The sequence below is a fragment of the Aquarana catesbeiana genome, linkage group LG10 (assembly GCF_042186555.1).
Source record: "Aquarana catesbeiana isolate 2022-GZ linkage group LG10, ASM4218655v1, whole genome shotgun sequence".
NCBI lineage: Eukaryota > Metazoa > Chordata > Amphibia > Anura > Ranidae > Aquarana > Aquarana catesbeiana.
The window spans coordinates 238029848-238055620 of NC_133333.1; the positions used below are offsets into that span (position 1 = coordinate 238029848).

Here is a 25773-nt window from a genome sequence, read left to right on the forward strand (position 1 = left end):
CCGGTGCAGAGAGCTTGTGCGTGGAGCGGGGACCGGTGTGGAGAGCAGGGGCTGGTGCGAAGAGCTGGTGCAGACAAGCGGAAGGCAGTGCGGAGAGCGGGGGCCGGTGCGGAGAGCCTGTGCGTGGAGCGGGGACCAGTGTGGAGAGCAGGGGCTGGTGCAGAGAGTGGGGGCCGGTGCGGAAGAGCAGAAGCCAGTGCGGAGAGCGGGGGGCGGTGCGGAGAGCTGGTGCAGACAAGCGGAAGCCAGTGCGGAGAGCGGGGGCTGGTGCGGACGAGCGGAAGCCAGTGCGGAGAGCGGGAGCCGGTGTGGACGAGCAGAAGCCAGTGCGGAGAGTGGGGGCCAGTGCGGAGAGCTGGTGCAGACAAGCGGAAGCCAGTGCGGAGAGCGGGGGCCGGTGCGGATGAGCGGAAGCCAGTGCGGAGAGTGGGGGCCGGTGCGGAAGAGCAGAAGCCAGTGCGGAGAGCGGGGGCCGGTGCGGAGAGGCGGTGCAGACGAGCAGGAGCCAGTGTGGAGAGCCGGTGCGGAAGGGTGGAAGCTAGTACGGAGAACCAACGCGGACGAGCGGTAACCGGTGCGGGGAGCAGTGTAAATACCTACCAAGGCCGGCCTGTGCACTGGGGGTGGGGGGTGGGATGGTAGCAGTGGCCCCCCCCAAATATTGAGCACCAGTAGCCACTGATTATTATACAGGATTTATATGGCACCAACAGTTTACGGAGCACTTTACAACATGAGGGCAGACAGTACAGTTACAATACAGTTTCATACAGGAGGAATCAGAGGGCCCTGCTCGTTAATGCTTACAATCTAAGAGGGAGGGTCAAGATATACAAAAAGTAATAACTGTAGGGCAGGGGCGGACTGACCATTCGGACACTGCCCGAGGGCCCCATGCCACTAAGGGGCCCCATCAGGGTTGCCAGCCTCAATAAAACCAGGGACAGTATGTAAAAATCTGTGTTTTTAAAAAAATCCCAAGATTATAGCTGCCCCGCCTCTCCAGTACCTTTTCAGTGTGTGTATGTGTATTCTGTGTGTGTATACTGTGTGTGTGTATACTGTGGCCCCATAATCTATTGCCTGAGGGCCCCATAATCTCCTATTGCCCGGAGGGGCCCCATGAGTTGTCAGTCTGCCCCTGCTGTAGGGGTAGGGCTGATGGAGAAATTAAATATATTGTTGTAAGCTGGGGGCCGGATAGACCTCTCTGAAGAGATGAGTTTTCAGGGATCGTCTAAAAGTGGACAGAGTAGGAGATAGACGGACAGATGGGGCTAGGAAGTTCCAGAGGATGGGAGAGGCTCTGGAGAAGTCCTTAAAGTGAGCATGGGAGGAGGTGACAAGTGAGCTAGAGAGCAGGAGGTCTTGACTTATTCTTTTTGCGAATTCATAAATTCTGATCGCATCACACATCGATCGGATAAAAAAAAACAAAAAAAATTGTAGTGCGTTTGGCTACCATAAGACCGGGAAGTCTGATCATCTGAACTCTGTTATTACAGTGTTGTAAACAGCGAGTTTCCCGGCAGTACACAGACCACACACAAATCTCACACTAATCCATATAGTAATATTACATTTTTATTTTTTATTTTATTTCGGAAATGAGCTGAACGGCGGAGGATGGTTGCTTAAAGCACCCAAACATCTCCGGACTGGCTAATCCTGTTATTTAGTTAATGCTGCAGCTATGGAGATAGTAAGTGCTATTCATGTGCCCGCAGGGCGAGGTTTTTTCTTTTTTTTCTATTCTTCCTCTTGGTGACTTCAAAGAGGCCTGCAGGATAAAACACAAATGTAGCCCAGACTGCGAGGCTGCAGCTTCCGCTGGCTGAACACTCCCACAGGGCAAGTCTTGGTATGCAGCAGGCTGGGCCCTGGCCTCTGTGTACAGTGTATGTACAGGATGTGTGTCCTCTATGTGTGCCTCCTTCTCCCCGGGCTGTGTGCACGTTCGGCCTCTCGCTGAAAGACAATCTATACCATAGAAAATCGATTCACGCTTAAATAAATATTTCACCCATAAAATGTGACTGAAAGTACTGAAAACGCTACCATAGCTTGTTCACTTGGCTTATGCTGGCCATACACACGTCTATAAATGATCGTTTTCTATTCCGATCGATCTCTGCTGATAATCGAGGGTACCGGGGATTACTATACACCGGAGAGTGTTACCTTGTTGTCATACTGTTCAGGAAATTGTTGTTTTTTGTTTTTCTTACATGTATTTCCTCTACAAACTTTGATGTTTTTTAACCATCGATCATTTCTATGGTCGAATACTTTTATGCACATTCAATAAATTCGATTTTTTTTTTGCATCACCCGAGTGTATGTTGCCTTAAAAGTCCCAATGAAGGGGGATCGCTCTTTTTCTTAATCATATACTAGGGATGTGGCAACCACACTTCTTGGCCCTGACATGGTGAAACCCTCTCTTTTGCGCCTCTGCTGATAATCGATGTACAGTCCACAACCCGTTCGATTGATATGCCACACACACATGAGAAGCCGATTCAGATTAAGGTTAAGATACGATTGCTTCTCTTTTTCCACCATGCAATCCCATAATCTGAGATACAATCATATTTATTAAAAAAGTATCAGTGCTGCAGATTGATGCAAAACGATCAATAATATTCTGCTATGGATGATTGATTTGGCTCGGTCGAATCTAGCTCCAGTCTCCACCCAAAAAATGCAAAAAACAAACACTGCAGATGCTGACTTTTAATATAAGGACACTTCCCTGTCCAGGGATCCAGCGATGTCCTCACCAGTGGCGGCTGGTGGCAATTTTTTGGGGGGACCGGCAAACAGTTACGCCCAACGCCCCACCCCCCCCCCCCCCAGTCAGGTGGGTCTGGTGCACTTAACCCACCTGTGGTGGGCAACTTTTCCCCCTGGGCTTCACTTCCCTTGCTCGGCAGCAGCGGTGGCAGCGGCGGTGGCGACTTCCCCTGCTCTCCACAGGCATCGCGGCGGCTTCCGTTTCCCCCCTCCTCCTCGGCGGCCAATTGGGATTCTTTTTTTCGGCCAATCGGAAAACGGGTCTTGGACCTGCTTCTGATTGGCCGAATTGAGGATCAGTGTTTTAATAGCGAATATTCATTCTCAATGGCACCCGAAACGTGATTAGCCATGACTTCCATTCCAATTCCGAAACGGAGAACAGGGACGCACCAGACCCCCTGCTTGTTAGCCGCATTCATTTTTAGTGTGAACCCAGCCTAAAGCCCAATTGTATACATTATACAATTTTCTTGTACAATTTCCTTTAGATTTACCTCCAACTATGTAGTGCAAGGGCCTGACTGATTGGATATAAATTGAACGTGTATAAGTTTTTTGGTAAATCAAAAGGAAAATTGTGTATTGTATGGCCAGCCTACTTATACAATCTCCATTAGATCTACCAACCACCATGTACTGCAAGGGCCTGCCAGGACTGCATACAGATTGATTGGATAGACTACTGCGAGGTTCAGATTTCTGAGCGTCGGGAATGCACACAAAATCGTATACTTTACCCATGCACAGAGAAACGTGCTGAACGCAGAAGAGCACCTGCACTTGGCTGCACCTGTAGGTGTGAACTAAGCCTAATGCCTGGTACACACAATGAGATTATCAGACGAACGATCGTCCGTTTTTTTGCATGCTAGTCTCATATGGAAAGTGAAGAGGTTACTAAATTATTCTTTAATTACTGAGCATGCGTGGTCTTGCTCTTCCTTTTGTTTTCATACGGGTACTGTGCCGATTAAACAAAAATCGTACGATCTGGTATTGTACGAGAACCATTTTTGTGTTTGTCCCTTTGGATAATTTCGGATGAACTATCGTGATCGGCTCTCAAAAGCTGTGTACTAACGATCAGATTATCGTTTCGATAGTTCCGAAAGCGGTATTTTTCATCCGATCTTCTGAGCGTGTGTACGGGCCTTAAGTGTGTGCTCCTATTCGTTTTGGTATATCTAAATGAGATTGCGCAATCAGATTACATAGTGAATGGCCACCATAAGATAGATTTGTAGATGTGGAATTTTTTGCCCCTTTGCTGTTAGTCAAATGCACTTTTTTATGTATTTTTTTTATTATTATTAATAAAGTGGAGAGGAAATTTCACCTTTTCACACCTTTCACACCCCCCCCCCCACCATGGGCCCGGTGGTCCTCCCCCTTCTGGTTGGTGGTCTGTGGATGACCTGACATTTTCTCTTCCATCTATTTGTGATGCCCTTAGCGCTATATAGGACAGTTTTCATTCACAGATGCCACTTAAAAAATATATATATATAAACCAAAGGAATTTGCTTGTACTCATATATTATCAAGAACCCCATCCTGGAAAAGTTGTAACAGACTCCGAAATGCGCTGAACAAAGGGCTTTTTATGTATATATTATCCTTGAAACTGGATTGGTGTAAGTACATTTTTATATAAACTTTTGTATATGTTATTAAGTGGACTATCATTTATTAGAAGAAGGGATTGTAAAGCACATATATGTTATATGGTTATTGTGGGTCATAAAACTCCCAGACCAAAAAACAAAATCCCCGTCTGTGTCCCCCCTTACATAAGGGTCCCCAACTGAGTCCCCCTTAAATGAAATTGTCCATCAGTATCTCCCTTACATGAGGTTCTCCATCAGAGCCCCCCTTACATCAGGGTCTTCATCAGAATTCCCCTTTACATGAGGGTCTCCATCAGAGTCCCCCCTTACTTGAGGGTCTCCATCAGAGTCCCCCCTTACTTGAGGGTCTCCATCAGAGTCCCCCCTTACTTGAGGGTCTCCATCAGAGTCCCCCCTTACTTGAGGGTCTCCATCAGAGTCCCCCCTTACTTGAGGGTCTCCATCAAAGTCCCCCCTTACGTGAGAGTCTCCATCAGGGTCCCCCCTTAAGTCAGTGTCCCCATCAGATTTCCTCCTTACACGAGGGTCTCCATCAAAGTCACCACTTATGTCAGGGTCCCCTGTAAAATGGGGGGGGGGGGGGGGTGTTGAATTGACCATAGATAACCTCTGCTGGTCCTAAAGTGTAAGTTCACCTTTTCACAAAAAATGAAGAGGTGAAGTAATGCCATACAATGCCCCTCTGCACTTACCTTAAAGCTTCCAGGACGGATCAGTATTCACGGTCTCCATGCATTTTACACACGTTTTTAGCCACGATCTCATTGACTTCTATTAGGTGGTGTGTTTTCTGAAAGCGCACCAAGGATGCAGCATGCAGGACTTTTGGTGCAATTTCACAAAACTTTAAAGAATTGTGTGACCTAATAGAAGTCAAGGGGACCATCAAAAAAACACATGTAAAATGAACAGAAACCACACATGCACTTGCACTACGACTAAAATGCAGCACACCAGCATGAGTCCGGCCTGAGTTCACCTTTTCATTTTTGTGAAAACTTGTGCTGCATACACACGGTCGGAATTTCCGTCAAAAAAAGTGTGATGGGAGCTTTTGGTCGGATATTCCCACCGTGTGTATGCTCCATCCAACTTTTTCTGTCTGAATTTCCGCCAGCAAAAGATTGAGAGCTGGTTCTCTATTTCAGACAGAAAAAGTTCTTGACAGAAATTCCATTCGTCTGTATGCAATTCCGACGCGAAAAAAAACACGCATGCTTGGAAACAATATGACGCATGCTCGGAAGCATTGAACTTCATTTTCTCGGCTCGTCGTAGTGTTGTATGTCACCGCGTTCTTGACGGTCGAAAGTTCAGAGAAAAAATATGCAAGATTTTTCCGACGGAAATTCCGCTCGTGTGTACGGGGCATTGCACTTCAATCCTCAATTTGTGCACAATAAGGACACACCACTGACTCTAGCTCTAGTTTGGAGACCCCTGGTCTATAGGACTGCATTTTTGGAGGAAGGTAAATAGATAATAGAGTTATTCCTATTCTCTTTTCATTTCACCCCCAGGGGGTGTAAATGGGGTCAAGTGATGTCCCTGGGGTGGTTTCCCTATGGTGAAGTGGTGATCCCATGGTGGGGGGTTCCCCAGGGTGAGGTGGTGTTCCCATGGTGGGGGTGTCCCTGGGGTCAAGCGATGTCCCTGGTGTGGTTTCCTTATGATGAAGTGGTGTTCCCATGGTGGGGGTGTCCCTGGGGTGGCTTCCTTATGGTAAAGTGGTGTTCCCAAGGTGGGGGTGTCCCCAGGGTGAAGTGGTATTCCCATGGTGTGGGTGTCCCCAGGGTTAAGTGGTGATCCCATGGTGGGGGTGTCCCTGGGGTCAAGTGATGTCACTGTGGTGGTTTCCTTATGGTAAAGTGGTGTTCCCATGGTGGGTAGTGTCCCCGGGGTGAAGTGGTGTTCCCACAGTGGGGATGTCCCCAGGGTGAAGTGGTGTTCTCATAGTGCTGGTGTCCCCGAGGTGAAGTGGTGTTCCCATGGTGGGCTGCCCCAGGGTGAAGTGGTGCTCCTATGGTGGGGTGTCCCAAGAGTGAAGTGGTGTTCCCATGGTGAGGATGTCCCCAGGGTGAAGTGGTGTTCCCATGGTGGGGGTGTCCCTGTGGTGAAGTGGTGTTCCCATGGTGGGGGTGTCCCTGGGAAGAAGTGGTGTCATCATGGTGGGGATGTACCAGGGGTGAAGTGATGTCCCCATGGTGGGGGTGTCCCTGGGGTGAAGTGATGTCCCCATGGTGGGGGTGTACCTGGGGTGAAGTGATGCCCCCATGGTGGGGGTGTCCCTGGGGTAAAGTGATGTCCCTGGGGTCGTTTCCTTATGGTAAAGTGGTGTTCCCATGGTTGGGGTGTCCCCAGAGTGAAGTGGTATTCCCATGGTGTGGGTGTCCCCAGGGTGAAGTGGTGCTCCCATGCTGAGGGCGTCCCTGGGGTCAAGTGATGTCACTGTGGTGGTTTCCTTATGGTGAAGTGGTGTTCCCATGGTGGGGGTGTCCCCGGGGTGAAGTGGTGTTCCCATGGTGGGGATGTCCCCAGGGTGAAGTGGTGTCCTCATGGTGCTGGTGTCCCCGAGGTGAAGTGGTGTTCCCATGGTGGGGGTGCCTCCAGGGTGAAGTGGTGCTCCTATGGTGGGGGTGTCCCAAGAGTGAAGTGGTGTTCCTATGGAGGGGATGTCCCCAGGAAGAAGTGGTGTTCCCATGGTGGGGGTGTCCCTGTGGTGAAGTGGTGTTCCCATGGTGGGAGTGTCCCTGGGAAGAAGTGGTGTCATCATGGTGGGGTTGTACCACGGGTGAAGTGATGCCCCCATGGTGGGGGTGTCCCTAGGGTGAAGTGATGTCCCTGGGGTGGTTTCCTTATGGTAAAGTGGTGTTCCCATGGTGTGGGTGTCCCCAGGGTGAAGTGGTGTTCCCATGGTGGGGGTGTCCCTGGGGTCAAGTGATGTCACTGTGGTGGTTTCCTTATGGTGAAGTGGTGTTCCCATGGTTGGGGTGTCCCTGGGGTGAAGTAGTGTTCCCATGGTGGGGATGTCCCCAAGGTAAAGTGGTATTCCCATGGTGCTGTTGTCCCCAAGGTGAAGTGGTGTTCCCATGGACGGGGTGTCCCCAGGGTGAAGTGGGGCTCCTATGGTGGGGGTGTCCCCAGGGTGAAGTGGTGTTCCCATGGTGGGGATTTCCCCAGGGTGAAGTGGTGTTCCCATGGTGGGGATTTCCCCAGGGTGTAGTGGTGTTCCCATGGTGGGGGTGTCCCTGGGGTGAAGTAGTGTCATCATGGTGGGGTTTTACCAGGGTGAAGTGATGTCCCCATGGAAAAGGAGGTGGTGGTGTCATTGTACTGTAGGGGGTCATTCTGGTGTCGGAGGTGGAGATGATGTCACTGTCCTGTAGGGGGGTCAGTCTGGTGTCAGAGGTGGAGGTGGTGTTACTGTCCTGCAGGGGGTCAGTCTGGTGTCAGGGGTGGAGGTGGTGTCACTGTACTGTAGGGGGGGTCAGTCTGGTTTCGGAGGTGGAGGTGGTGTCACTGTCCTGTAGGGGGTCAGTCTGGTGTCAGGGGTGGAGGTGGTGTCACTGTACTGTAGGGGGGTCAGTCTGGTGTCGGAGGTGGAGGGGGTGTCACTGTCCTGTAGGGGGTCAGTCTGGAGGTGGAGGTGGTGTCACTGTCCTGTAGGGGGGTCAGTCTGGTATCGGGGGTGGAGGGGGTGTCACTGTCCTGTAGGGGGGTCAGTCTGGTGTCGGAGGTGGGGGTGGTGTCACTGTCCTGTAGGGGGGTCAGTCTGGTGTCGGAGGTGGAGGGGGTGTCACTGTCCTGTAGGGGGGTCAGTCTGGTGGTGGAGGTGGTGTCACTGTCCTGTAGGGCGGTCAGTCTGGTGTCGGAGGTGGAGGGGGTGTCACTGTCCTGTAGGGGGTCAGTCTGGTGTCGGAGGTGTCACTGTCCTGTAGGGGGTCAGTCTGGTGTCGGAGGTGGAGATGGTGTCACTGTTCTGTAGGGGGGTCAGTCTGGTGTCGAAGGTGGAGATGGTGTCACTGTCCTGTAGGGGGGTCAGTCTGGTGTCGGAGGTGGAGGGGGTGTCATTGTCCTGTAGGGGGGTCAGTCTGGTATCGGAGGTGGAAGGGGTGTCTCTGGCCTGTAGGGGGGGTCAGTCTGGTGTCGGAGGTGGAGATGATGTCACTGTCCTGTAGGGGGGTCAGTCTGGTGTCAGAGGTGGAGGTGGTGTTACTGTCCTGCAGGGGGTCAGTCTGGTGTCAGGGGTGGAGGTGGTGTCACTGTACTGTAGGGGGGTCAGTCTGGTTTCGGAGGTGGAGGGGGTGTCATTGTCCTGTAGGGGGGTCAGTCTGGTATTGGAGGTGGAAGGGGTGTCTCTGGCCTGTAGGGGGGTCAGTCTGGTGTCGGAGGTGGAGATGATGTCACTGTCCTGTAGGGGGGTCAGTCTGGTGTCAGGGGTGGAGGTGGTGTCACTGTACTGTAAGGGGTCAGTCTGGTTTCGGAGGTGGAGGTGGTGTCACTGTCCTGTAGGGGGTCAGTCTGGTGTCGGAGGTGGAGGAGGTGTCACTCTCCTGTAGGGGGTCAGTCTGGTGTCGGAGGTGTCACTGTCCTGTAGGGGGGTCAGTCTGGTGTCGGAGGTGGAGGGGGTGTCACTGTCCTGTAGGGGGGTCAGTCTGGTGTCGGAGGTGGAGGGGGTGTCACTGTCCTGTAGGGGGTCAGTCTGGTGTCGGAGGTGGAGGGGGTGTCACTGTCCTGTAGGGGGTCAGTCTGGTGTCGGAGGTGGAGGGGGTGTCACTGTCCTGTAGGGGGGTCAGTCTGGTGTCGGAGGTGGAGGGGGTGTCACTGTCCTGTAGGGGGTCAGTCTGGTGTCGGAGGTGGAGGGGGTGTCACTCTCCTGTAGGGGGTCAGTCTGGTGTCGGAGGGGGTGTCACTGTCCTTTAGGGGGTCAGTCTGGTGTCGGAGGTGGAGGGGGTGTCACTCTCCTGTAGGGGGTCAGTCTGGTGTCGGAGGTGGAGGGGGTGTCACTGTCCTGTAGGGGGTCAGTCTGGTGTCGGAGGTGGAGGGGGTGTCACTCTCCTGTAGGGGGTCAGTCTGGTGTCGGAGGGGGTGTCACTGTCCTGTAGGGGGTCAGTCTGGTGTCGGAGGTGGAGGGGGTGTCACTGTCCTGTAGGGGGTCAGTCTGGTGTCGGAGGTGGAGGGGGTGTCACTGTCCTGTAGAGGGGTCAGTCTGGTGTCGGAGGTGGAGGGGGTGTCACTGTCCTGTAGGGGGGTCAGTCTGGTGTCGGAGGTGGAGGGGGTGTCACTGTCCTGTAGGGGGTCAGTCTGGTGTCGGAGGTGGAGGGGGTGTCACTGTCCTGTAGGGGGGTCAGTCTGGTGTCGGAGGTGGAGGGGGTGTCACTGTTCTGTCCTGTAGGGGGGTCAGTCTGGTGTCGGAGGTGGAGGGGGTGTCACTCTCCTGTAGGGGGTCAGTCTGGTGTCGGAGGTGGAGGGGGTGTCACTGTCCTGTAGGGGGTCAGTCTGGTGTCAGAGGTGGAGGTGGTGTTACTGTCCTGCAGGGGGTCAGTCTGGTGTCAGGGGTGGAGGTGGTGTCACTGTACTGTAGGGGGGTCAGTCTGGTTTCGGAGGTGGAGGGGGTGTCATTGTCCTGTAGGGGGGTCAGTCTGGTATTGGAGGTGGAAGGGGTGTCTCTGGCCTGTAGGGGGGTCAGTCTGGTGTTGGAGGTGGAGATGATGTCACTGTCCTGTAGGGGGGTCAGTCTGGTGTCAGGGGTGGAGGTGGTGTCACTGTACTGTAGGGGGTCAGTCTGGTTTCGGAGGTGGAGGTGGTGTCACTGTCCTGTAGGGGGTCAGTCTGGGGTCAGGGGTGGAGGTGGTGTCACTGTCCTGTAGGGGGGTCAGTCTGGTGTCGGAGGTGGAGGGGGTGTCACTGTCCTGTAGGGGGTCAGTCTGGTATCGGAGGTGGAGGGGGTGTCACTGTCCTATAGGGGGGACAGTCTGGTGTCGGAGGTGGAGATGATGTCACTGTCCTGTAGGGGGGTCAGTCTGGTGTCAGAGGTGGAGGTGGTGTCACTGTCCTGTAGGGGGGTCAGTCTGGTGTCAGGGGTGGAGGTGGTGTTACTGTACTGTAGGGGGTCAGTCTGGTTTCGGAGGTGGAGGTGGTGTCACTCTCCTGTAGGGGGTCAGTCTGGTGTCAGGGGTGGAGGTGGTGTCACTGTCCTGTAGGGGGGTCAGTCTGGTGTCGGAGGTGGAGGGGGTGTCACTGTCCTGTAGGGGGTCAGTCTGGTGTCGGAGGTGGAGGGGGTGTCACTGTCCTGTAGGGGGTCAGTCTGGTGTCGGAGGTGGAGGGGGTGTCACTGTCCTGTAGGGGGTCAGTCTGGTGTCGGAGGTGGAGGGGGTGTCACTGTCCTGTAGAGGGGTCAGTCTGGTGTCGGAGGTGGAGGGGGTGTCACTGTCCTGTAGGGGGGTCAGTCTGGTGTCGGAGGTGGAGGGGGTGTCACTGTCCTGTAGGGGGTCAGTCTGGTGTCGGAGGTGGAGGGGGTGTCACTGTCCTGTAGGGGGGTCAGTCTGGTGTCGGAGGTGGAGGGGGTGTCACTGTCCTGTAGGGGGGTCAGTCTGGTGTCGGAGGTGGAGGGGGTGTCACTGTCCTGTAGGGGGTCAGTCTGGTGTCGGAGGTGGAGGGGGTGTCACTGTCCTGTAGGGGGTCAGTCTGGTGTCGGAGGTGGAGGGGGTGTTACTCTCCTGTAGGGGGTCAGTCTGGTGTCGGAGGTGGAGGGGGTGTCACTGTCCTGTAGGGGGGTCAGTCTGGTGTCGGAGGTGGAGGGGGTGTCACTGTCCTGTAGGGGGTCAGTCTGGTGTCGGAGGTGGAGGGGGTGTCACTGTCCTGTAGGGGGTCAGTCTGGTGTCGAAGGTGGAGGGGGTGTCACTCTCCTGTAGGGGGTCAGTCTGGTGTCGGAGGTGGAGGGGGTGTCACTCTCCTGTAGGGGGTCAGTCTGGTGTCGGAGGTGGAGGGGGTGTCACTGTTCTGTCCTGTAGGGGGGTCAGTCTAGGACTCCGACGTACCTTTGAGGAATGCAGAAGAGGGAGGGAGGGGGGAGGGGAGTTAACCCCTGGCATGCTGTGTGTAGTCGGAGGGTCTGTATCCCCGCCCCCACTACTCCCCCCTCCCCCTCCTCCTCCTCTTCTACCTCCTCCCAGTCCTTCTCCCCGCACAGCTCTCCTCTCCTCTCCTCTGCCGGCCGATCTCCTCCACCTGGGCACCATTGTGCGCTATGAAGGGGCTCCGCACCCCCCGGGCACCCCCCTGCTGATCCCCTCACCCATCCCCGGACCTGGATTACAGCCCTGAGCCGGACTGTGTGCCGAAGAGCCTCCGGACTGGATCATCTACTGGAAGGAGGCATGACCGCCGGGATCTACTGCAAGTCCTATGGGCGCAGAGAGGTGAGATCCCCATTGTTCTACATGGCCAGAGGACGGGGATCTACTGGATCCCTCTACTGTCACCTACAAGATATCATAGGAGGGGGGCCTCTGTATACTATATATACTCATCATAGAAGGGGGGCCTCTGTATACTATATATACTCATCATAGGAGGGGGGACCTCTTTATACTATATATACTCATCATAGGAGGGGGGACCTCCTGTAAAAAAAATTATATATATATATATATATATATATATTTTCTCATCACTTATAATGTATCTCTTCATATAGAAGTGTGACATCTGTATACTATATCCTCATCATCACTCATTCATATAGAAAGGTGTCTTCTGTATCCTCATCTTATAAGGATCAGTTCAATATAGTCTATCATCATTATAGAAGAGCTATGTTGTGTGTGTGTGTGTGTATGTATGTATTTATATATATATATATATATATATATATATATATATATATATATATATATATTCAGTTCTACTGTATATCATCATTTAGAGGGATAACGTCTGTATAGTATATCATCACCAGACAGGAGGATCAGGATAGCAGAGACCTCACCCCCCCCCCCCCACACACACACACACTCTGGGGGGGTAATACTGCTTTAAACGTTATATTTGTGTCTGACATTTTTTGCTTGTTTGTTTGTTTTTGTTTTTTGCTGGATCTGATGTGTGTGTATTTACTTGACACATATACAGCATTGTTTATGTATGATATGACAACTTTTTATTTATCTGGTTTTGGACTAGGGAGAGCTCCTCTCCTGGATATTCAGCACCCAATTTTCTCCCCCTTTTGTATTTCTCATAGGTGTGCAAACGTTGTATTCCTTTTATTATATTTACCATAACATCACATAGAAGCATGTGTTCTTTTATAAACATGCACAAAACTCTGCTGATACATTATTTTGTAAAACGTAGCAACATTTTGTTCTTTTATATCTAAAGGTCTTCTTTGCAACTCTTCCTTACTTATGATTACACTGTGATGTTATATGATGTACAAGGCTCTGTTTTATATATTTTTTATTATATATATATATATATATATATATATATATATATATATATATAGTGTGTGTTTAGTGTTAGTCATATATAGTGTAAAAGGATCTGTTGTGATATGTAGCATAGAAGGCTCATTTATAGTACTATATAATGTACAAGGATCTGGGAGATATATATTGTAGGAAGTTCTGGTGATATATAGAATAGGAGAGTTTTTTTTTTTTTTTTTTTTTTTTTTTTTTTTCATTGCCATATTATAATCTGGCACATTCTTATCCCATGGTCTGTTTTTATTATTCCTTCATTCCCTTTACCAGGCGCTGTTATAATAATATTTTTCCATATGCAAGTCTTTGTTATAATATTCTGTATATACAAGGTTCTGTTCGAATATTACTATTCCATATAGTCAGGGTTTGCTGTATGAGACTGCCATACACTCGGCTGTACTGTGTTTTACCATATAAAAAGCTCAGCTGGTATTTTTCCCATGTTCAGGGCTGGGAAGATTACTTTGGCTAAATAGGCAGGTGGCATGGGCAGGACTGATCAAGGGGGCTCCATGAAAATTTCTGATTTGGTGTGTGTCTGTTTTTGTTTGCCCCCCCCCCCCCCTCCCTCCCTTTTTTTTACTTTCAATTGTTGTCCCCTATGGTCCATCTAGGTCATCTGTAGAGGAAGTTCAACTTGTGGAAGACTGATTTCTAATCTGTTGTATTTGTCCACAGTGCCAAATAACTAGAGCCCTGACATATATGAACCTTGCCAACTGGTGTTATAATTGTGATTGGTGCTTTTAAGTGACAAGGTGTTCCTACGCTTATGTAACGGATAGCCAGAACCAGGGTGTAAAGATTGCACACTATCCCACAGAGCTGACAATCCTAGGTAGGACTTGCTCAACCAGGATTCCTCTAGACCAGGGATATGCAATTAGCGGACCTCCAGCTGTTGCAGAACTACAAGTCCCATGAGGCATTTCAAGACTCTGACAGCCACAAGCATGACACCCAGAGGCAGAGGCATGATGGGACTTGTAGTTTTGCAACAGCTGGAGGTCCGCTAATTGCATATCCCTGCTCTAGAGGTTGCAAAGGGTCCCTTCTTGTATGACTTGTGCCTCACAGATGAGTAACCACTGACCTCAATGATCTTATTTAGCTATGTTTTTTTTTTTTGGGGGGGGGGGGGGTTCTTCTCAATGACCAAAAATGTAAGGAAGGTTCTTCCTAGTGACCATCACAGTGAGCTGCACATCTAGTAATTATCAGCAGGGGTTCCCTGAGCCTGGAAAGATATTTCAAGGGTTTCTTCACGTTTTAAAAAGGCTGAGAAAAGCTGCTCTAGGTGGTTGACCATTGACGTTGGACGCTATGTAGACTGTAGTGGGGGGGACATTTACTAAAACTGGTGCACACAGAATCTGGTGCAGCTGTACATAATAACCAATCGGCTTCCAGGGTTTATTGTCAAAGCTTCATTGAACAAGCTGGAGTTAGAAGCTGATTGGTTACAATGCAGAGCTGCACCAGATTCTGAGTGCTCCAGTTTTAGTAAATCTCCCCCAGTGCGCTGGGTGTTTGTAGCTTTACATTTGTTCACAGTACGGCAAACTGCCAACTTCAGCTTTAGAATAGACTACCCTCTCTGCCAAATATTGATCATTTGGCAGAAGTTTGATTTCTGTTTGGTAGCTGTGGCTTTTAAATGATCCCATGTTGGTTTTATTTACATTGTTTCTTTTACTTCCTGTACACAAGTCCCTTTTTGTTCAATTCATTCCAAAGTGCACTTTCCTGCTGCAGGTAGTGTTGCAAGAGCCGTGTACAATAATAACTCTTACTGTCCGGAGATTGACTCAGCCAAATGATTCGGATTCCACAACCATGCACTTTATTTATTTATGTCAGTGTAGTGTTTTATTGTGGTCACATGTTCCCTGTCATCGGCTCTTAGAGAAGAGGAGTGGAGATGGACTGTTCAAGTCATGAATGACTAAATGCTTGGCCCTAAACTGCAAACGTTCTCTTAAAATTCAATTTATCAACTAAGGCTGGCCATACATTATACAATTTTCTTGTATAATTTTCCTTTTTAGATTTACCAAAACCATTTAATAGGAGGTCAAATCTTAATGCTTTCAAAATGTATGCAATCAGGCAGGCCCTTGCACTACATAGTTGAAGGTAAATCTAAGGCCCCTTTCACACCGGCTGTGCGATCAGGTCCCCCTCGTCCGTTTTTTTAAGGCGGACCTGATCGGAGCCTCTATTCACCCCTATGGTGTGGCGGATGTCAGTGGTGACATGTCCTCTGACATCCGCCAGTTATCTGATCTATACCTATCCAGACGGACGGTGGTCTTATTTTTCCATCCGTCTGGCGGATCGGATGAAAAACGGTCCGCTTTCATCTGATCTTCCCATAGAGGAGAGAGGGACTCTGACAGGTCCGTCCCTGCACAGTGAGTGGAGACAGACCTGTCATCCGCCTGCTCAGCGGGGATCAACGGATCAATTCTTCCGCTGAGCAGAGGGGAGTCAGTCAAAACTGATCCGCCCCGTGTGAAAGGGGCCTAAAGGAAATTGAGCAAGAAAAGTGTATAATGTATGGCCAGCATGAGACTCACATTATTATTATTATTATTATTTGGTATAAATAATATTCATCATTGGAGCTAATGGATGAATATTTTTTTTACAATTCACTATCTGAGGCTTTATCACAAGTCTTATGTTTTTGGGATAGCCACATAATATTCGCTTCAAAATGAAAAACTTTGGTGGAGTAAAGGGGGGGTGGGGGGGTTACTTAACAATAAGCAGACCACCTGTGGTCCGTGTGGATGAACGCTGCACCCTGTGCCAATATGAAAATGCGTGGACTTTATTTCTAGTAAAGAGATACAAAGATAAATCAGCAAATGAAAAAAGTACGTATGCAAAACAAAAGAAAATTCCATAAGAACATGTTAAAGTACATCTATTCATACATACATACATACATACATACATACATACATACATAGATGCATCCGTGTAGATAGCAGGAGCATCCCAACCAGAAGTTCTAGCCCCAATGTTTTGGGGACTCAGAGCCGGATCTACAGTGGTAACTGATATCAGAGCGAAATTCTGGACACAAATCTCCCAACAATATATATAAAAATTTTTTTTTAAATTACATTTAGTGTGATATCTATTTGTATTAATAAGCACTCTTAAAGTTCCATATTCCCCAATATGTTTTTTTTCTCCACTAATGAAATGCGATTTGTAGTCTATCTTATTATAAATTTTTTTTTTTTTTTTTTATGTTTTGAATGTAGTTTGCGTATTCTATGAGGCCAAATCACACAGTAAATCACATCAAGGTAGCACGGGAACCTTTTCCAAAATCGCACGGAGATGCATTGATGTAAATGGGAACTAATGAAAATAATGTGATTTCCCTTGTCATGTTCTGTGCAACTCAAGTCACATCTGAAATCGCACTAGTTTGGACCAGGTCTTAAAGTATCACTAAACTGGGTTTAAAAAATTCTTTCCAAATTTTTATGGTTTTGTTTTTTCCTGCTGTGGTCCAAAACTTCCTGTTAGAGGATTAATGGTTAATGAATGTAGACTTCCTCTGTTTGTAAGACCCCTTTCACACTGAGGCAGTTTTCAGGTGTTTTAGCGCTAGAACTAGCCTCTGAAAACTGCCTTCTATTCATTTGCATGTGTGCTTCCACACTCGGGCGGTGCGCTTGCGGGACGTTCGAAAAAGTTATGCAAGCAGCGGGTTTGGAGCGCTGTAAAAAGCCCCTGCCCATTGAAATGAATGGTAAGTGCTTCTGAAGCACCTTTTTTAAAAGGGCTTCGAAAGTGCTGTAAAACGGGTGTTTATTTTGGGTTTTTGTTTTTGTTTTGTTTTTTTGTCACGTGACCTAAAAAAAAAAAAAGCACCGCTAGTGCCGAAAAGTACCCCAAAAACAAACGTCGCTTTAGTGCTGTTTTAGCGGCGCCTCAGTGTGAAAGGGCTATAATAATGTAGCTCTTTTGCTCACTCTTGAGATGGACTATGGGAATTGTAGTGTGCATTAGTGGTGCATCAAAATGAAAAATTCTGGACCCAAACTGAAAACTCAGGATGCACTTGGCCAAAAAAACTGAAATGAAATTATATATATATATATATATATATATATATATATATATATATATATATATAAATTTTTTAACCACTTGAAGACTGCCCCACGTGAATACACTGTGGCAGGGCGGCCCTCTTGCACAAATTCACGTACCTGTACGTGATTTTGTGCACAGGGTCTCAGGGGCATGTGCGCGCTGCCAGCGACCCGCTCCCACTGTGATTGGCTCCCACTGTGTCTGATCAGAGGGTCCGGTGGACGGGACCCGCTGATCATTCTGAGGAGAGGCAGAACTGTGATCTGCCTATGTAAACAAGGCAGATTGCCATTTTGCCAGAGGGGAAAATGGAGATCTTGTGTTTCTGCTAAGCAGAAACACGGATCTCTGTTTTCCCCTAGTGAAAGCACCCCCTAGGGACACACTTAACCCTTTGATCGCCCCTGATATTAACCCCCTTACCTGCCAGTGTCATTAGTACAGTGACAGTGCACATTTTTTAGCACTGATCACTGTATTCGTGTCACTGGTCCCCAAAAAAGTGTCTAGTGTCACTGATCGCTGCTATTACTATTAAAAAAAATACCATAGTTTGTAGACGCTATAACTTTTGTACAAACCAATCAATATCTGCTTATTGGGATTTTATTTTATTTTTTTTTACCCAAAAAATATATCAGAATACATACTGATGAAGAAATTTTAGATTTTTTTTTTTTTGTTTTTCTTGGATATGTTTTGTAGCAGAAAGTAAAAAATATTATTATTATTATTATTATTATTATATATTATTTTTTTTTTTTTTTTTTTTCATAATCCAATAGACTTTTTTTATTAGTGTCACTTTAAAGTAACCTTTTAAAGTGCTGTGCTACTAAGGTCTCTCGTGGTGTGTGTGTTTTATTTTTATAAAAAAAAAAAAAAAAAAAAAAAAGATGTTATACTTACCTGCTCTGTGTAGTGGATTTGCACAGAGCAGCCCAGATCCTCGTCTTCTCTGGTCTCTCTTCGGTGCTCCTGCCCCGTCCCTCCTGTCGAGTGCCCCCACAGCAAGCAGTTTGCTATGGGAGAACCCGAGCTGAATCTCCATGTATCCATTTAGACACGGAGCCCCAGTTCGTCCCGCCCCCTCTCCTGACTGGCTAACTGACTTTGACAGCTGCGGGAGCCAATGACGCTGCAGTGTCTCAGCCAATCAGGAGGGGAATCCCAGACAAAGCACTTGTGCAACATCTCTGGATAGAGATGGGGCTCAGGTAAGTATTAAGGGGGCTGCTACACACAGAAGACCTTTTTATCTTAATGCATAGAATGCAGTAAGGGTCCTTTCACACTGGGGCGGTTTGCAGGCGCTATTGCGCTAGTAATAGCGCCTGCAAACCGACCCGAAACAGCCGTTGCTTTAATTCCAGTGTGAAAGCCCCGAGGGCTTTCACACTGGAGTGATGCGCTGGCAGGACGGTAAAAAAAGTCCTGCCAGCAGCATCTTCGGATCGGTGAAGGAGCGGAGTGTATACCGCTCCTGCCCATTAAAATCAATGGGACGGTGCGGCTATACCGCCGGCAAAGCGCCTCTGCAGAGGCGCTTTGTGGTGGTTTTAACCCTTTACCCCCCCCTGCTAGCGGCTGAGAAAACCGCCCCGCTAGCGGCCGCATACCGACGGTGAAGCGCCGCTTATAATAGCGGCGCTTTATCGCCGACAACGCCCCCGCCCCAGTGTGAAAGGACTCTAAGATGAAAAACCTTCTGACTTTACAACCACTTTAAGTGTGTGTGTGTGTGTCCCAGGCCCTGACAGTACCCAAATTTATGGGCCTTGGCACAGAGAGGCTGCATATTTGCGTACCAATTAGCAGACACAGCTGTGCCTAGAGCACGCGCCCTGCTCGCTCCCGGCACAGTTACCAGCGGCTAATGGAAAGCTCCCGATCACTTCTTGCGATCGAGCGCTTTCCGATCCCATGACCACCAATCACAGGGATCATTTGATCATAAACCCTCACCTAGCTTCCCTCCCCTGGCGCAAGGGGGTTAATTAAAATCAAACATGGGTACTTACCCGCTCTGGTTTTGCACAGAACAGCCCTGGTCCTCTTTTTCTGGGGTACCCTGTCTGCACTCCAGGCCCTTCCTCTTCCACAAATGCTCCCATGGAAAGCCACTTTCCATGGGGGCACCCGTGCATGCTCGCTCCTGAGCCGCCCTGCCTGCATTTATTGACACAGACTGGGAAACTCAGCCCCGCCCCACACTCCCTCGTCATAACACTTAATTGACAGCATCGGGAGCCAATGGCTCCCACTGCTATCAAGCTGTCCAATGAGGAGGGAGTCAGCGGCGACAGCGTCGCTGCTCTTGTGCACGTCACTGGGTCGGGCTTGGGTAAGAATGGGGGGGGGGCTGGGGGCACCCTGCAACAGAGAGGGTTTTTTTTTTTTTTACCTTCTAAGCATAGAATGCATTGCGGTAAAAGACCTTGAGGCTTTAGAACCACTTTAATGCATCTAAGCCACAAATAGAGTAAAGAACATGCACTGTCGCCATGTGGCACAATGTTAGAATGAACACGGGGTGCAGCGTCGGTCCATACTGGATGCTGCGGTCTGCCCTATTAAAGGAGCCCCTCCCCCTTTACCCCATCAGAGAGAGTGCTAACCGCTGGCATTGAGACCCTTCGATGCTCTTCTACTTCTGTTGCTTGTGTGTTCAAGCTTTTAAACCCACAAATACAACATGCTGTGATAACGTATATTTAACACAAATACGATATCCTTAGACTGTACGTGTGTATATACAGTATATAGCATGTTCTTAATAAACCGTGACTGAGCAATATGCTCTGAGACTACAAAACGACTTCACAGCTACACGTCTGCTGTACAGGAATGGCTCTGTAGAAGAATTACATTTCCATAGCCATGAGGAATTTTACAAAAGTTAGAAGTTGTGTTTTTTTTTTTTTTTTTTTTTTTTTTTCCTCCAGAAAGTTATTAGTTACAGCCCTGGGCACCAGGGAGACTTAAAAAGAAAAAAAAAAAAGAAAAAGGAGTCACTCAAAAAGTAAAAAGGGAGGGAGTCATTTAAGTGGCGTAAAGTTGTCATCTTCAATTTTGTTTGCCGTCACCCAGGGATCAGCCCCCCTGCAAGCCTGTGTGTGCAAGCCAATGCTGCATTGTTTGGAGGCTCTTTTCAGGTCTAGACTGCATCACCGCAGGGTGCTACCAGACAAATGCAGAAAACCGAGACTATTGCAAGTGTGCAGACCCTGACCGCCCCTCTCCGTATCCTGTGGCTTGTATGGCTCTTGCTTTTGCAGTGCGATTCCTGTGGCTAGGCACTTCTTCTCGCCTTGGATTGGCCCCTTGCAGTCCGACACAAAAAGCACCTTCACATTGCAGAAGGGTGGGGGTTATGGCGGCCTGGCTGCCCGATTGTGTTTGTGTGTCACTATGTTCCTTTGCTACAGGCTGCCTGTATGTTGGCTCGGGCCCACACTTGCAATGTATGCTATGTGAAAGGGGAGAAGGGGGCACCTGGCTTACATGTGTCCGGGTTAATCTTTTCCTCTCTATACTTTGTACGTTGCATCCTGTGACATTTTAGTGACTGACCATCCTTCGAAATATGAACCAGACTCTGGGCTGCACAGGAACTTCTACCAATGATTGTCCTACAAATCATGTTCTCTCTGGACACAATACACACGGGGTGCTGCTGGGTCCTACTGAAATGCATCCCCTGGCAGAACACAGCAGCTCAGCGGGCGGTGATCGCTGTACTAATGTCGGATGGTTAGTACAGCGACTGCGAACAGAGCTGTCAGTTTTTTTTTTTTTTTTGTGCGACCCACTGGGTTGCACAAAAAAAGCCTGACTGTTTACCAGGCTTTACCTCGATCTGATTGTCCTATAATCCATTGCCAGACTCAGCAGTCCTCTCATAGTGCTTCTGGGAGAGGCTTCAGATTCTTGCACCATGATTTTCTGCCATGTAAACCTTCCATTTATGTGTTTGGTGAATTTGGAAAGAGGCTCAAAACCCGAAACCACTCGACACTCAACCCTCCACTTATATCTAGTGAAAGGCCGTTCCGGGAAACATTGGTCAGATGTACGTTTGTCACCCCGGAAATATTATTATTATTATACAGGATTTATATAGTGCCAACAGTTTACATAGCGCTTTACAACTTGAGGGTAGACAGTACAAATACAGTAGGAAACAGAGGGCCCTGCTCCTTAAATCTGATTGCCTACTTTCGTGCCCTGAACATATTGTTTGACAGACATAATTAATATGTAGGAAGGGGTTCTTGTGCCCCAAAGAACAGCCTTTTTGTTGTGTGTGTGTGTGTGTGTGTGTGTGTGTTTTTTGTGTGTTTGTTTTTTTTTTTTGTTTTTTTTTATTATTATTATTATTATTATTATTATTATTATTATTATTATTATTATTCCTATCTTTCTTCTTTCTTCTTCTTTCTTCTTCTTTCTTCTTCTTTCTTCTTCTTTCTTCTTCTTTCTTCTTCTTTCTTCTTCTTTCTTCTTCTTTCTTCTTCTTTCTTCTTCTTTCTTCTTCTTTCTTCTTCTTTCTTCGTTTTTGCAGTGCTTTTAGAATATTAGGGCAAACCGTACAGTTACAATCCAATACAAGAGCAATCTGAGGGTCCTGCATGCTTTCTGTGTTTCCAGCTCTGCTATTATTATTATTATACAGGATTTATATAGCGCCAACAGTTTGCACAGCGCTTTACAACATGAGGGCAGACAGTACACTTACAATACAAATCAATACAGGAGGGATCAGAGGGTCCTGCTCGTTTAGAGCTTACAATCTAGGATTAAAACTGCCACTTTTGGAATATTGGTACCCCCAAAAAATAAAAAAATCCTCTAACAGTCGTTTTTTCCATCCAGTGCGTCGTTTGACATACTCTGCATAACGCTAAACATAGTGGGAGGTTACCGTATTTCTGTTTCATTAACGGTGGTCGATGGGGAATCGTGACATTTTTTTCACATGCCAGACCTCTGTAGAGAGACCACTGCTTCTTCACGAACAGCAAAGGCCATTCTCTAAAGCTTGTACCCTGCCAGCAGCTGATCTACTCAGGCTATGGCTGCTTTAGAAAGAAAACACATGTTAAGACATAGAACACCTTTTTTGTTCTGATGCACCTGGAATGTATTAGGTTGATTGATTTTTTTTTTTTTTTCAACTGAGGGTTCTATTATGCTTTAAAAATGCTGGCTATGCCAAATTCCTCTATGACAGCACAATTTACATCTTAATAAATTCTAGAATAACAATATCTGTGGCAAAAGTCACATACATGTAGGAGACTTAAAAAAAAATAAAAAATAAATAAAAATATGAAAAAATAAAAACAAAACTTAAAAAAAAAAAGTGGAAAAGTGTCTTCTCCTACCCAAGAGGTCATAGATGTCAATGGTGTGTGACGGCGCAGACAGAACACACCTTCTGCTGGCTCTGTTTTTAAACATGGTGGCTGCAGACAGTAGATTATCAGCTTCACATGCACTGAGGATACATATCGCAGACATGCAATAAAAAAAGATAAGAGATTTAATAAATAAAATCCTACACATAGTAGAAATTCATTCATTGTTTGGTACTCCCTCCTTCTTCCTCCTTCTTCCCTTTTTTTTTTTTAGTGAGGTTCAGCTAGAAAACCTCTTCAGACTGCAATTATGAGGCCAGCCTATGTAAGGCCTTTTGTGTCACGTGGCTTTGTTAAGCAACACAGTGCAAAGGTATTCACACCGAGAAGCCAATCAGTATTCAGCTTTCACTACAACTAAGCAAACATTGTCACAGGATGCAAATGGCAAGTTAATGATGATACTGTCAGAAGCTGATGTCACTAAGGGGAAGGTTTTCAGCTGATGCACTTTGCTAAGAATTATCATTTTTGTAGCTCCAGCTTACTATTGATGTAATGCTTTGAATCTGCCTTTTCTTGGTTTAAATAAATTCTTAAAAAAAAAAACAAAAAACTTGTGGATGGTCATGTGACCAAAGCCTTGGCTTCTACTGAGGGAGAGCATCAGCTTTCAGTTGGAGCCACCGATTGGCAGGTTTTACTTAAATAGCAATCCCACGAGTCCCTTCGGCAGAGATCATGTGACCAGAGCCGGGGAAAACCATTTTTCCTGCAGAGAAGGTGATTATTTTACAAATCCTGTATGCGAGTTTTATTGAAACACAATGGTCAAGATAACAGAGTTTGTAATTGTAGTTATAGGTCAGCTGACCTGAACACAGTAATGAGCAAAGTGATATAGTAATTTAAGAATTACTTTAGAATTAATTAAGAAGCTGGTTTGTTCCATTGATGACGAAGAGAAGAAAGTTATAAAATGTTGATGTCAGTTTTCTTAGGTGTCTTGCGCCCGTCCTAGAAATTGTCCAAGCCTGGTGATGTGATTTGTTTTTTTTTTTTTTTTTTTTTTCCAAGCTCATGTACAATCTGTAAATGAAATGAGATTTATAGAAGAATTCTGGTCAAAAGTACATTCTGCTCTTTGAACGAAGGGCAAAAAATTATTTAGGTAAAGGATTATTGGAAGTGGAAGACCCCCCCCCCCCCCCCCCCGTAGTATTCTGAGACACATGACCGGTCTAAGAAGACTATGGGATTGGCCCGCGCAAGCGCAAGCTGTCACAGCCCACAGTTAACATGCCACCGCTGGGGACAGATTACAGTTTTTGTAGCTGCTGACTTTTTACACAGACTGGAGCTCCTCTTTAGGGTATGTATTAATACATTCCCTGTCATCTAGGTAATATCTAATTGCCTTAGGGGTCAGGAAGGAATTTTCCCCTGTTGGGAGTGAATTGGATCATGCTTTATAGGGGGGATTTTTGCCTTCCTCTGGATCATTTGTGGTTATAGGTTTCTGTATATGGAGTTTACTGGTTGAACTTCATGGATGTTGGGTTGTGGTTTTTTTATTTTTTTTTATTTTTTCAACCGAACTATGCACTAAAATACTGGTTGGGTTCCTATCACATGAGCGTAGGGTTACCACCTGTCTGGGATTCACTAGGAGGTTTTGAATCGTGTTCAGGTTTCAGGCGGACTTAAACCCAGACACATTCGGACCGGGCTGTGGCTCCCCAAGTAACCAAGCTAGTCGCATCTAAAGTGTTGCTGTTCAGGAGCTGCGGGTGGCTGTACGGGGGCAGGATTTTTCTCCATCTGGTAATAGAGTAAAAAAAAAAAAAAAAAAGAGCATAACAGACCCACGTTAGACCTATGGGCAGGCGAGTATAAACCAATGTGTATCGGTTTACATCCACTTACCTCTGATCTGTCACATTTAGGTCCGAAAAACGACACAAACCCCTTTTTTTTTTTTTTTTTTTTTTCATTTGTACCTTGATGGACTCCCAAGGTAATCGGATGTACATCCGCCTGTCCATAGATTAACATTGAGCTGCCATTCAGATCCTCTTGTAGAACAGAGGGGCAGATCTGATCAAAATGGGACTTGGTGTATAAAATCTTCCTGGAGTGCCACTTTTGAAAATCGACTGTATAGCAGTGTTAATTCTGTCGCCGAAAATATATTTTTGTCATTTTTCTTTGGCAGCATTTTTCCAGTAACTCCAAATTTACGCCAATTGACGAAAATCAATTCCAATTTTTGTCAACGATTGAAAACAGAAGGAAAATGTGAGGGAGGGATGTTTTTATTTATAAAGATGTTTATATAATGGCTAAATTCTGTGTCTGTAGTGCATGTTCAAACCTTAATACCATAAATAATAGCATGATATTAGTAGCGTTTTGTTTTGTGTTGTTTTTTGTTTTTTTACTCTGGGAGTATATAATGAGTTTTGAAATTCTAGAGAAATGCTTAAATAATGCATTACAATTTAACGTAACCCGTTGGATTATAGTTGACTAAAATGTACTGCAGATTTTAGTCTAAAACTAAATTGAAATTTTGACGTCAAAATTAACACTGCCATCTAGTTCTAGCATTATAATAATCTTACAGATTGCTGGAGGAAATCCAAGAAAAGTTATAGTTTCTAGCTTCACCCCTCTTACTGCACTCTTTGTGCTATTGAGGAAAAAGATTTTTCAAATGCACTTTGCCGTAACCCAGTGGGTGAATCTGGCTACCAAAATGCGGAAGCATCCCTTTTGGGTGGACTAACCCTTTAAGAAACAGTGATTGGAAGTAACTATGTCCAGGTAAAGCAAATAGGACCTTGTGTTTGTGTTTTTTTTTTTTTTTTTTTTTTTTTTTTTTTTGTCTCCCTTAATATGAGCTTGATGTTCATGGAATTGCTATATTTTATACAGTGTAGTTAAAGCTGAACTCCAGACAGACCTCCTCCTTTTTTTTTTTTTAATTTTTTTTTTTATTTTTTTTTATATCCAAATTTATTTCTTTATATTCTAAATCCACTTTGTGTACATCAAATGTCTGTACAAATCCAGATATTGTCTTGTAAAAGTAGTTGTGACATCACTGTGCAGAGCCATGGGAGGGACCCTGTAGGCCCCACCCACTACAGGCTGCCTGCAGAAATCTACAGGAGGGGGGCGGAGACAAGACCTATCACCCTGCACAAGGAAAGAGAGCAGCAGTGAGCGGTCTTTTATTACGGGAAGTCTCGCACTGGATTACTGCACAGATCTGGAAGAAATACATAAGATTAATAATACATCAAGATTCAAGGAAACCTACACATGATGAATAGATTTAGACGCTATTTGCTTATTCCAGAGTTC

At 46.9% G+C, this 25773-nt stretch overlaps 1 protein-coding gene across 2 annotated transcripts in view; it reads left to right on the forward strand.

The window, feature by feature from the left end:
* The window catches only part of CDON (cell adhesion associated, oncogene regulated), a 220078-nt gene that overhangs the window by 116233 nt on the left and 78072 nt on the right, over positions 1 to 25773 (forward strand). The window contains exon 1 of one of the 2 annotated variants that reach the window (XM_073603480.1): positions 11585 to 11848. The exons of the other annotated variant lie outside the window; for it this stretch is intronic. The gene's annotated coding sequence lies outside the window, so the exon portion shown is untranslated. Of the gene's footprint in view, positions 1 to 11584; positions 11849 to 25773 lie in introns of those variants that run through there. 2 annotated transcript variants of the gene reach the window in all.